Source organism: Platalea leucorodia, assembly GCF_965183815.1.
Source record: "Platalea leucorodia genome assembly, chromosome: 2".
Lineage (NCBI taxonomy): Eukaryota > Metazoa > Chordata > Aves > Pelecaniformes > Threskiornithidae > Platalea > Platalea leucorodia.
In genome coordinates this window covers 8,142,882-8,156,842 of record NC_138824.1, presented here as the reverse complement: position 1 = coordinate 8,156,842, position 13,961 = coordinate 8,142,882, and positions in this window count along the sequence as shown.

Sequence of the window (13,961 nt, the reverse complement as noted above, 5' to 3'; positions counted from 1 at the left end):
AAATATGGATTAAAGCTGTTGTCCCACCCCCTGGCAGTTACTGACTGGTCTTTGGTCTTTTCCATGACATGATGGGTGTTGGGACCTCACTGCTGTGTCCTTGTTCCTGTCAACCTCCTTGAATTTCCTCTTTCTGTTCGAAAAATTGTTCCCCTCTTCTGGATGCTACAGGAGGTGGATGGCTCTACCGCCCAAAACCCTAAGCAAGCTCTGAGCTCCAGTAAAAGAGTGGGCAGTGGGGGAGGTAGAAGCAAAGGCTTATTTTTGTGGAGTGCCACTCTAGGTGGTGTATTTTAGACAGATAAGGTCTGTTGCTCTGCCAAATGCAAACTTAAATCTACACCCCCCACCTCGCAAAATGGTATTTGTATTTTTTTTCTTTAAAATTACCATAGTCTCCATCTGGTAGCATCCTGCAGGACTGAGCTGTGTTTATGTGGATGTTGGGATCAGGACACAGAGTACAGCCTCTTCTTGCACCTCCCGTTTGGGGTTTTGTTTTTGTTCACACGGTAGAAATAAATGAATTCGGGCCATCTGCCCCCACTTCCAAACAAAACACATCTGTGTGAGACAGCAACAGAGGGCTGCACGGGGCCAGTGGGGTTTCCAGCACAGACCCAGCACTGCCAGCATGCTGCATTCCTGCACATCCCAGGGAGAGCAGCCAGGGTGCTCTGCGCTTCCAAAGAGGTGCCAAATGATGGATGTGGAAGCCAAACTGCGGGCACCAAGTTTGGAAAATCTTGCAGGAATCTTGGCACTCGCCTCCTAGCCTTGCCTGGATATAAACAGCAGTTTTTGTCAGAAATCTGCCTACAGATTCCCCCTCTTCATTTTCTCTCCTGACTGCATCTCCAGATGAGAGCTTTAGTGCTTCACAGTATTACAGGTTGTTTTTAATTCCAAATACCATTCTAAGAGGTCTCCATAACATACAGTACTTATATAAATAATGTATCTATGGCATTGGATAGTAATAAAATTAGGTGGGTCATACCTCCTTTCTTGTATAACAATTTTCCTCCTAAAAAATCAAGTGTGATTTTCTTTGAGAAGGTCTCCAGTCCTAGCAAAAGGAAAGGAGACCAGATCGCTGAATGCCTGCACCACCAAGTCTCTTTTCGAGGCCTCCTGAAACTTTAGCACTACAGTTATTTTTGAGTTTTGCATAAGAAAGAAGGAGAGTAAATGCCCTTGTGTGCAGTTTAAAATCTGGCACCGGAGCATTTCCTCTCATTTTCAACTCCATATTCGTTTTCCTTGCTCCCTGCTGCACTCAGTATATTTCTTCTGCTGTGATGGTTTTCACATAACCTTTCTGGCAGCCACAGAAGTTCTTGTAGCTCAGACTGCATTGGCACTTAGGCCCCTCGAAACAGCCACTGCATCTGACTTAATGAAGCACATTGAACAGAGTCGGGGGAAGCTGTTTGCCAAAAATAGGTTTGTGCAAGTGGGTTTAGGTTATATCTAAGCTGTCGGTGCCCAGGAGCACTTCCCTGCGTCAAGGTCCTGCGATGGTCTCCAGACTGCAAGTCAGGCTAAGACCCAGGGGTGCCATATCCCTTTTCTTTCTTTGGAAGAAAACCGCAGCAGATGGAGGGAGCAGGAGTTGCTCTGGTCTGACCTCAGTCTTAGGGGGAACCAGATATGTGGGTGTCCTGGCCCCCTGGTTTTGTCAGAGACTTTGTGTCTTCATTAGGGCTAAGCCAGGTTCATTATAGGAACAGGGAGAATGCTGTAGGGTGAAAGAAGAGCAGTTTCTGGGTTAGTGGCTGGTGAGCTGAATGCAGGACCCAGCTTGGGTACGGTGAGGGCTTAGGGCTGCTCTTCAGCTCACTTCCCTGTAGGTAAATTGGAAAGAAAATTGTTCTCTGCTTCCCAGGTGTGTTGTGAGATGCCCAAAGACTGCAGAAATAGTGCTATCTAAGATAGGTTGATGTGCTGTTGGGTAACAGTGCAGAAAAAACAGGAAAAAAGGATAATCATTGTCTTTCCTTTGTGCATCTTAGAGCCCTTTAGAGGCTCTAAGGTCTGATTTATACAAGAAACATCCATGAACCTAATAAAGGCATGTTTTTAATAGGAATGAACTCATTAAACAGAAGAACAGCTCACATTGATTTCAGTCAAATCCTTACTAACTCAAATTAAAACAATATAACCCACTGCTTAGCAAAAAATAAGAACACTAAATTGTTTTTAAATGGCTTTAATGTAAACGGTTGCACTTCTCATGGGGAGATAAGCCTCAAGACCAGGATTTGCAGAGGAGTTGATCTCTAAGCAAGCTGTTTTTGGGGTGGCGGCAGGAGATACTCAGTGCCTCTGAAAATGGGTTCCTAATTGGCCTCTTCTCACAGAATCACAGAAAAACAGGTCTGGAAAAGATGCAGTTTCAGAACTGCTCTTCTTCTACCACCAACAAATATGTATACACACACGATGGTCATATACATAGATACACACGCATGCATGTATAAATCATTGCTGTGTTTTGTGCCTTTGAGGACCATTTAACTGTAAAAAAATGCTTCCTTAGAGAGGTAAATGATTCAAGTGGATACACACTCAAGGGGAAATGTTTGCATTAAAGCCAATGAAAGGATGAGGTTTTTAACCAGGAGCTATTTATTTACTCAGTCTTTTACTTTTTTTATATAATCCCTTTGCTGTTACCAGAGTTATTTGTGCATGGACTGTGCATAATCTGGGGTTTGAGAAACTACTTATCAATGCTGTGAAAATTGAAAATTGAAGTCATGCATTGTAAGAATACTCGCAACTGAAAATGGGCACGAAGAAAGCAAAATCTGCTGAAAGGCAAAGCATTTGGATCTGACCTGTCTATTCTGCAAGATGTTTTGGGCTTTATTCAACACTTATTGTTACATTATTGGGTGGCAGGGGGAAGAGGCTTACAACATCAAGACTGTTCATCAGCTGTGAGCACTTTCTAGGTTTGGTCTAGAATAGGGACCAAGATTTTGAGACGCCTGGGGAGATTGTATCAGGAATAGTGTGGCCAGCAGGACCAGGGAAGTGATCGTCCCCCTGTACTCGGGACTGGTGAGGCCGCACCTCGAGTCCTGTGTTCAGTTTTGGGCCCCTCACTGCAAGAAGGACATCGAGGTGCTGGAGCGTGGCCAGAGAAGGGCAACGAAGCTGGTGAAGGGTCTAGAGCACAAGGCTGGTGAGAAGCAGCTGAGGGAGCTGGGGTTGTTTAGCCTGGAGAAAAGGAGGCTGAGGGGAGACCCTATCGCTCTCTCCAACTACCTGAAAGAAGGCTGTAGCGAGGTGGGGGTCACAGAATCATAGAATCATTAAGGTTGGAAAAGACCCTTAAGATCATTGAGTCCAACTGGTAACCCAGCACTGCCAAGTCCACCACTAAACCATGTCCTTGAGCACCACGTCTACCCATCTTTTAAATACCTCCAGGGATGGAGACTCAGCCACTGCCCTGGGCAGCCTGTGCCAGTGCCTGACTGCCCTTTCGGTGAAGAAGTTTTTCCTAATATCGAACCTAAATCTCCCCTAGTGCAGCTTGAGGCTGTTTCCTCTTGTCCTATCTTACTAGGGAGAAGAGACTGACTCCCACCTCGTCGGTCTCTTCTCTCAAGTAACAAGTGATAGGATGAGAAGAAATGGCCTCAAGCTGCGCCAGGGGAGGTTTAGGTTGGATATTAGGAAAAACTTCTTCACTGAAAGGGCAGTCAGGCACTGGCACAGGCTGCCCAGGGAAGTGGTTGAGTCTCCATCCCTGGAGGTATTTAAAAGACGGGTAGATGTGGTGCTTAGGGCCATGGTTTAGTGGTGGACTTGGCAGTGCTGGGTTACCGGTTGGACTTGATGATCTTGAAGGCCTTTTGCAACCTAAACAATTCTATGATTCTATGATTAAGAAATGGGGCAATGGCTGAGAGGCGTAGGGTCCCAGAAAGAAAGAGGTGGGGCTGAGTATCATCATCAAAGTACCTAGTTTGTCTCCATCTTCATTTTCCTTTCTCAGATCCCACAGTCCCATCTGGGGAAGTTCACCTGTTCATTCTTCTTTTCCAAAGAGGTATGGGCAGTTTTTCCTAAGGACGAAAAAACCCCTGACTCCCATTGAAACACCATGGCTTTGCTTTGATTATTTATCAGTCTACTATTTTATGTGCCAGTTGTCCTGAGCATTTCATGTTTGGATGTCAGTGGCAGTCAGGAATGAGTTCTTCGTTCAGCTCCCTGAGATGTGTCCCCTCCGCTGTGGGGAGAGCAGGAACATTGCTGCAAGTCAGTCGTGTTCAGTCAGCCTTTCTCATATATTTTCCAGGGTAGTCCCTCCAGTTACCCTGAAATGGAAAAGGGGCGCGATGGCTCCAGGGATACTGGTGACCACCTGTGATAAGTTTGGCTGGGTACAAACGAACAGCAACACTTTTCTTGTTATGAAAAAAAGGTACCTATAGCCAATCTGTGTCACTGCTGTACGCAGCTCTGCATCACCCAGTTGTCACCCATAGGTTTTCACCTTCTAAAATCAGGGCATTTGTGCAGTTACACCCTGCAAATGTATTTTCTCTAGATGAACAAGACACTGTACTCCTCCATGCTGGTGGTTTGCAATTAACATTGCTGTGATCCGCTCTCTGTGCCCACCAAATATCAGTCCAAACACATACAAAGCCTATTGTCCCCTATTGCAAAGGTGTAAGGAAAGGGAAAGGAAAGAGGCTCAATGCAGAGGCAAAGTCAGGCCACCAAAGGGGCTTCCACTTTCTCCATGAGCACTTTTAGGGGAGGACAGGCCTCTCCCTGAGCGAAGTGAGGCAGTGCGGAAAGCCTCATGAATACTGGCTGTTGGAGTTTGGATGCAAACAGCTTGTGTTTTGCAGGTAGGAGGGTGGCCAAGCAGGTTCCTTGGGAGAGATTTAAGCATCACAGGTGTATCACAGAATAGACAAGAAGATTTCAGAGGTTTTTCCAAGCCGCTGATGCAGCAGATAGGCAGGTGTAGCGATGACGGTGAGAGGAGGCAATGAACCAGTGGGGAGGATAATGTCATTGCCAGGGCTGAGGGGAAGAGACGGTGGTAGAAGGCGTAACAAATTAGAGTATTTACTCTTTCCTTGCAGTTCTGGGCAAATGAAAGCATTTGGTGCAGGAAATTTGCCTGTCATTCAAGAACTGTGTTTGTGACACTTAATAAAGGTGGAAGTGAGGCTGGCTGAGATTATTCTGAATTTCCATACTGTTCATAATTCAGGTGAGCATCAGGGATTTCAGAAAGACCGTGCTTCTGCCCTTGCCTGTCCATGTGGTACATGCATATGCAAAAATGCACATTCCCTAGAGAATTCACAAATCAGATAAAAGAGAGAAGAAAAACTGTAGGGTTTTTTTCTTTCACAGTGCTAATCACCATGGTATCCAAGTGCCTATTTGTTAGGCTTGCATAAATCATCATTGCTTTTGTAACAGCCTCTTGGGTGAAGTTTTGTCTAATTTATTGGGACTCTCATAGAGGGAGCAACGCCGGGCGGGCAGGAGCGGGCTGGCAGGCAGGAGCCGTCGATGCTGTGCTCCGGTAATCCCTGGTGCCCTCCGGAGCCCCCCGGCTCAGGGATGCGGAGGGAGAGCCGTGGGTGCAGATGGGGAACGGTCCCTGTGAATGCATGGCATGAGCCTTTAATCCTACCTGAATGAAACATGAGGATGGCTAGTGGCGAGGATGGCTAGTGGCAAGCATAGCTAGAAACAGCATTCCTTATCCTCATATGAAACCAGCAGATTAACTTTCCTTTGCTGACTTGATGCCTTACTTTAGCCAGACTCTTTCTTTTGGGTAGCTACTGCCTATTTTTCTTCCTGTGTCCTCGTCTCTATGCCTCTTGTAACCTCTGTGCCAGAGGAATTGATAGAGTTGCCTTGTGCTGTTCATGCCTGCTCTACTTTTAAATGATTTTCTGAAGTCTGGGAGCAAAATTATGGTATGTTTGGAGCTACATACAAAGTTTCCAGGTGTCAAGGGATTTAAGGATTTGAAAATATATGGGCTGCCTCGAAGGTAATCCTTTGGATTTTAAAAGCAGAAAACCTGCCAGGCCACTTTGCATAAGACGCTATATAATCTGTGAAGTAATTCCAAGGTGCCTGTTACCATGGCACCTCTTGGAAAAGCTTAGTAATATTAACAAAAACCAGTGGTGGTGGGTTAAAGCAAGAATTGCAGCTCTGGTCTCAGGCACACAGTTGCTATACCTCAGCTGACTGTGTACTGAAGTGCACATGGCTGTGATTATTTTCTTACACCATCACAAATGCGTGTTAAAACTCATCGTCTTAAACCTGTCGCACTCAGGTTTTAATTTGATCTTGCCTCATAACTAAAACCCAGCCACCAACAGTTGTGCTGCTTGACTGGGGCTCACAGCGGTCCGTCAAACCTTGGTGACTTGGCTGTGTCTGCAGTGGGTCTGAATTAACGTTAGAGCTCCCTTTGTGGCCTGGGTAACTCCCGAGAGGTGGGATTCAGCCGACTGAGTGTAAGTGTCTGCTTCTGAGCTGGTCCCCTTCCATTTGTTAAGAATGGAGAGAAATTGGCTCCTCTGGGAATGGTATATCTCATTCTAAAGTAAATCTTTAAAATAAGCCAACTGAAATATATTCTAAACCCAATTTTTCCTCCGCTGGCTCTAAAGGAAACCTTGAATCATTAGCTCTGTTAGTGTAGGCAACCATATTACAGACATTTCCACAACTCAGTTAACCAGATGGAGGCTTTTAGTGTAATTTGAGATGCTCTAGGGCCCTGAGGCAGCTGCATGGGGGTGGCAGGGATGACATGAGGCCGGTAGGAGACGTGTCTCTCAAGAGTGGCAGCTGGAGGCCAGGTTGCAGAGAGTGTCTCAAATGGCACTAAATGCTGGTGGCTGGAAACTAAATAGGGTCCTTTGGGTGGGGTACAGCTCCAGACTAAGACATTTAAAGTTAGGTATCTTCAGGTAAGTGCCTGCATGTGAACTCGGTCTCTAAGCACCTAGGATGTATCATAAGAGCTCATCTCCGCTGCTCACACGTAGGTATGCGGTACCATTTGAGATGTCCCACTGTTCCCACCTGGCTTCCAGCTGCTGTTCCAGAAATATGTAAATGCTGCACCGTATCAGTGCACGCCTCAGACACCCTAGGGTGTACCAAGTAGCAGAGGACATCCTGATAAACTGAACCCTGGCCCTAGTCGGTACAGTCAGTGGATCCCAGAGAGTAAATCGTTTCACCTCAAAGCCGACACCCGGTAGCTGGCCAGCTGAATCACTCTTCAGGGGCCGTTGACTATGGAATCATGCTCCGCTGATGTCAGGGGAATTTAAAGACCTAGGGCTCAATTCAGTGACCCACCCATAAACGTCTATGGTTTCTGAGGGGCTCTAGGGTAACTGAAACATCTGCATGGGGCTGGCAAATGTGATGCATACCCTATGGGAGAGCTGTGCCCTTCTGAACCAGCAGCTGAAGGTAACCAGCAGCTAAGGTACCTTAAGGTGTCTCAAATGACGCTGGACACCTGTGTGCAAGCAACTGCGTACGTGTCGCAGCCACCTAAATGGAGATGGCTGAGTGTCTAATTGAATCCTTGTCTTAAAGACAGATACAACAAATGTCACTCGTTACACTTTTCTCAGCCCTAGTTACTCCCTTGTGGAATCAAAGCAGAAATATTTACTGTTGTCTCTGTGGTTTGTTCTGTGGCTTCAGCCAATAAAGTTTGTAAAAGTATATATGACAAATACATTGTTATGATGGTTCATGAGAGAAGTTGGAAAGATTCAGTTCTTGCCTTTACTTTTTTGACATGGTTAGTGACACAAGTTTTGCCAAAATGTACAAAGGACAACACCCTTGGGTCTGTTGGAGGTGGAGACAATGCGTCAAATATGTGCTTTGATGGGGCTACGGCTCACTGTCTGTGCAATTATCTCCTGTGACCATTTGTGGTTATTGCCCAGTCTTGATTTGCTGCCAACCTGCCAACTCTCTCTTTTCTCTCAGACTCATTCAATTTTATTTCATCACTTTCCAAAAAAAAGTCTTTGATCACGGCTCGGATACCGAAGAGGAAAGCGGCTGCTTCAGTCTCCCCTGTGCCGCATTAGCTTCATAATATTCCCCTCACCCATGGTATCTCAGCCTATGGTACAATATTTTTTGTAAAAAATCTACACCTGGTTATAATGCACATTTACCTGTAGCGTCTCACTGTAGTGAAATAGTTTGTTAATGAGTTGTGTTTGAATATTTGTAGCATTTTGCCTTGATTTTGTTTGTTTTGTTCCCTCAGAAAATCCCAGTTTTGTTTTTAACGTTCCAGTCAATTGAATTAATTATGAATTCCACTAGAAATGCAAATAATTTGATATTTTTAATTTGAAATTTTATTATTGATATCATTATTTGATTATTTGACATTCGTTTGCACTGATTTTCAACAGATGGACACTTTCCAGGGGAAAAAAGGCAATGGTAGAGAGTTTTGATTCTGATAGATCCATGTCCTGGGATGTGCCATCGTGCTCCAGCATGAGCTGAGGCATTGCTAAATTATGAACGCTATAATCCAGCCCGCAGGGTAAATCAGTTGCACTGCGTCTTTCAAGAGATACTGCAGCAGCTCAGGCAGCCAAAGATTTCAAAACATGTTCAACATCAGTGCTCCCAGTGAGAAATGAAAATCTTCTCACAAAAACCTTAGATTATGCAGAAACTGATTTTTTGTTTCTCGAAAATATTTTGGAAATTCCCTATTGCTCTCCTGAGAAGGAGAGTTATCGTGGGGCTGGAAACTGCGAATGATGTTAACATATCAGTGATGTGATTCAGGGCTAGTGTGGATTTCATTGTAGATTTTCTGATTCTTCATGATGATGCATCCAGACATGCCAGGGTTGGTGACAGAAGTGGAATGTTATTCTCTGATGAGGAGCACCATACCATTGCCTTGCTAGGCAATTCCTGAGGCAAAGAGTTTTTATGACATTTTATGGTTTTCTATTAACGAAGAGTCCTAGATTTTGCTCTAAGTAGTCCATTTAAATGTCACCTTTGTTCTTCTGGGCATTTTAACTCCTCCTGCCTCACCTGCCCCAACCTCTTTTAGGCAATCCAGGTTCAGCTCAAAGTCTTCCACGGCCCAGATCGCTCAGAGGCAAAAGCGCAATGATTGTGGAAATCTTTGTGTTCCCAGAGGAGGTCAAGGACAGATTCCAACTCTAACTCTGCTACCCAAATTGCTGAGACATTAAATTTCACATTTTGTTCAAAGTCGGTATAAGTGCATTTTGGAACACAGAAAAGCAGAAGGTTTATAAATCATTAGGTATCACTGGGGAATATCTGATGGCTTGCGTGCTCACAACATGTGGAAACTGGAAAGAAACACTGAATGAAAAGCTATTTTTATACAGAATGGAAAGACACTGCAATATACAATAATTCCTTGTGAATCATGTAATTGGCAGTTTGTAAGCAAAATAAAGGGCATGCTATTTTGTTAACAATGTGTAGGAATTAATTTTTACTTTGATAATAGAGCAACCTACTGCAAATGTCGTGGCAGAATGTTTCCCTAGTAGACAAAGGAAACTTCCTTTGCTGCCAGTCAGATTTTTTTGCTTCTGAATGACACAGGAGATTGCAATGCTTTGCTGTGTGCTGCCGGCAATCTCGGTTTGCAAGAGATAAGATGAATTTTTGCAATCTTGGGGCAAAATGAGGGGCTCTCCCATAGGAGGAGACACCAGGGCTGTCTTTCCTTGTAGGACTGTCTTGTTTTCTTAATTTTTCTTTCTACCAGTACAAAAAAATTCTTACACCACTTAACAGCAGTATGTGTTGATGAATGGGAGAATAGGTTTTGGCATCCTTTACTAGTTCATCAAACCTAGCAGTAGATGATGCTTCTAAATACTGGAAAATGTCCCTAATGTGCTAGCTGTGCAGTGATGAGTGAGAAGAGCTTCCCCCCCCCCACCCCCCCCACCCCCCCCCCCCGATTCTAGGACAAATAGCCTGAAGGAAGAGATTTGACTGTCCTTATCTTAACACATGTTAAACATTACTGGTCAGGAAGTTCCCCAGCCCTTTCAAAAATCTATTTGTGGGAGCAAGCATAAGATAGAGCTGGAATATTTCCCAGAATTCATTCCTGACCATTATGAATTGAATCTTTTCTTTGTCAGAAGCTGATAAGCAGCTGGGTTTTCTAGGGTTATCAAGGAGGGGACTAGCATGTGATAGTATTCTGAACCTGCTGCTGTTCCCTGGAAAGCTAAAGGCAAAATTTTTGACTAATTTCAGAAGGAACAGTGGTAGGTTGTCTGCATCAATAATTTCACTGTGGACCAGCCCGCTCCTATATCCCCAATGTGCTGTTAAAGGTCTTCTAATGATTTCATTTATTAATCAATGTGATTTACTTATTAACCAGAAATGTTCTGTAGTAAAATTTTACTGCAGCTAGCTGAGTTATTAGTGCTATTGTCATTAAGTTATACAATTCCATGCATCCGCAGGGCTCTGTTCTTGCTGAAACAAACACTGGGGAATACCCTGACCCATCCTAAGGGCTCCCTGAAGTAAGCTTAGCTGGGAATAACAGCCTCCTCTTTATCTAGCTGAAGTTTTCGTAACAGGACAGTAAAGGAAAGAAGTATTTTCATACCTTTGATAGATGATAGGTACAAATTTCCTTCTCATTCTCTTAATTTAGTATTGTAATTGGTGATGAACAAGTACATTTGTGTTTATAAAAAGACTCGTTTTCTTCAGCATGGCTTTAATTTGCAGTAGGTTCAAATCCCATCAGCAATTCTCATCCTTCAACTGCTATGTGAGAGGTGACCTCCTTTGGCCAACGCTGTTCAAGTGCACCAAGTGTTCTTTGGATGTACCGAATGGATGAAGGTCCTCAGGGTTCTCTGAGGTGTTGCAGAGTTTGGGTGGGAGGTTCCCACTTAGCTGATTAGGCGTGTTTAGGTGCTTAATGAGTGCTGCAATTAACACCAGGGTGCCATTAGATTTTTATGTGCTGACAAGTTTAGGGGCCCCTGGACAGCCATCAGTCGGAGTAGTGCTCTTGGATCTAGGCAATAAATTCCACCTAAATCTTGGAAACCAATGATGTAGATGATCTGAATACCATTCAGTGCTCCCAATTCTTGGATGCCAAACGGCCTGCAGTTGAGCTGTTACAGCAAAATAAAAGTAGTAAAATGGCCAGGGATCCAGGGCCATCACTGTAGCTAATCCTGTTGCACATTGCTTAGGAACCAGTCTTACTAAAGTCTCACTCTGGAGCTGCTGGCCTAGTTCTGGGCAACCTGAGGCTTTAAAAGTCACAACAGGCAGCTATATGGCTTCTTGAGTTGGGCCGGATCGTTCAGGTCCTCTTCTGCTGTCAGGCAGAGGTGACAGGATCTTGTCTGGCAGACATTGTACATTGAGATTGTAGCCCTATTTGCACGCTGCATATAATGGAGAATTTACTTTCGTTCTTCCTTGTTATCTTCCTTTATCTAAAATAAGAGTAAATCAGGGTGGAAATGTGTTTCCACAGACTACACAGGAATACCGAATAGATCTGTACTATAGTGATGCACATAAAAGAACTAGTAGTGCTCTGATGCAGATTAAGTAGGTGCTTCCACAGCTTCTTGCAAAAAAAAACCTGCAAAATTTAAATTTTGAGTTGCAAAACAAGAAACTGAACCTCATGTTATGGTGCTGTAAGAAAAAAAAAAAGGATTGAAGCCATAGCTTCAATGTATGTGACTCTAAGAATCACAGGATCATAGAATAATTTAGGTTGGAAGGGAGCTCTGGAGGTCGTATGGTTTGACGTCCCACTCAGAACGGGTCCATGTAGAGCAGGTAGCTCAGTTAAGTCCAGTCTTATTTGTGTCCCAGTTCCAGTGTTTGACCACCCTTGTGGTAAAAAAAAGTTACATATATCTAATTGGAGGTTCCCGTGATGCAACTTGTGTCCATTGCCTGTTGTCGTATCACTGTGCATCTCTTAGAAGAGTCTGTCTCCATCTTCTCTATGCTCTTCTATTACATAGCTGTAGATAGCAGTAAGATCTGTAAGAAAAGGAATTACTTCTGCTTGCTATGTTGAAAAATATTGAACTTTGCTGCCCTGAAGGCATTTTTCCTTACAGCTCTAGTGATATTGAAGAGTATCTTTGGACAGAAGCTTTCTGCTTTCTGAGGAACCTTTTATTTCTGAAGAGAAATCCTATTTAAGGAAACATTGTTGTACAAGGGGTTGGCAGGCAATTCTGCTTATCGTCACCTACTTTTCACTTCTCATCCGCAAACCAAAGGTCGAGAACTGTACTTGTCATTCTGAGCTCATGAGAAGCTGATAGGAGCAGGAGATGTCTTTACCGCCCACACGTGAGAAGCATTTCAGAGCTGCCTGGGTGAAATCTTTGCCACGCTAAAGTTAAAAGGAGACTTCTGCGCATACAGGGCTTGTGGAAGAGTAGGAAGCCGAGAGCTGCTCTGCCTAACTGTGCTTTGTAGGATCTCATCCATGATACTGGTGGGAGACCCACACCAAGCATGTCTGGAAACAGAGCCCTGGACTTGCAGGTGGCACAAAAAGTAAAGAAACCTGACACATCCGTGCAAGTGACAGCCTTTCATTGACCCCTGCACCAGGGTTGCACACAGCTGTTCCTTTGGTGAGCCCTCCTCATCTCCGACAACTCCTTCCTCTCTGTGCCTCTGTCCCAGCCAGAATTCAGCACCCCTCAGTGCTTCTGATGCAACTGTTACGTTATGCTCTTAAGCAGAACTTTTTCCCACTAAAAAAAAAAAAAAAAGAAAATATTTGGGAGATTCTAATAGATCTGAGGAAGCAGATTAAAACTAGATGCCAGTTATACATTGCCCAGCAGATCTTAGGGGAACCTTTGCAACAGCAAGCGTGGGCCCAGTAACTGTAAGAGGACAAACACTAATTTACAGGATTTCTTTTCAGAAAGAAATAAAAACTTATGGCCTGCCAAATTGAAAAAACCCTTGTAACCTCCCTCTTCTCCGCTATGTAATGGGAAGCAAGGCTTGCTTTGGATTTGGTTCCACCTTCACTTCAGTTCTCATTGGCGCTAGATGCAAGCTCTTTGGCTGCATTACTGCAAACCTCTTACACGTGCTTACAGTTGAACATACGCCTAAGCATTTTGCCGAGTTAGGCTTTAGTTAGGTGCATGAGCTGAGCATCCAACCTCCCCTCTCCACCCAGAGGGGCTCTATAGGATACACTGGGGAACAGAGAGTTTGCTTGGCCCTGGGGCTTCCCTGAAGCTACTAATTGCTCTTGAGTGGGGCTGCCACCATACATGCAAAGTCACTAAAGTGACCTCATTGGTCTTCAGTTTAGGAGCAGCGTAGTGCAAATTGTGTTAGGTCTGAGGCCAGGTTTGCTTTGGATGAGGCTAGCTTTGTTCTTCCTGCTCATGTTGTACAGCTTATCCTCAAACTCCTAAAAGGTGACTTGATTCATATCACCAAACAAAGACATCAGGGTAGGGATACAACTATTTTTGTTTAAAATATGGTCCAATCTGTAATCCCCTCATTGGTTTTATGTATGTTGTTAAGTATGAGCAATGAGATTAAAAAAAGGTGTATGGATTCTGAGCAGGTAAAAGAAGTGTTCCAGATACATCACCTTTATTGCTGAGGCTTTTTAATTACACTGGAGGTAACTCAGGAATAACTCCATGGCAGCCAGTGGAATCATAACTAGGTAAATGTGCTAGATGAGGGCAGCAGATACAGTCTTAGCATATTATTGTTCATGCCACTCTCAGAAACTCTCCTTTTTTCCCAGTTGCTCACTAGGCAGCTTTTTCTTGTTATAGTAAAAAGAGATTTCACTGGTTCTTACACATTTTTCATTCTTA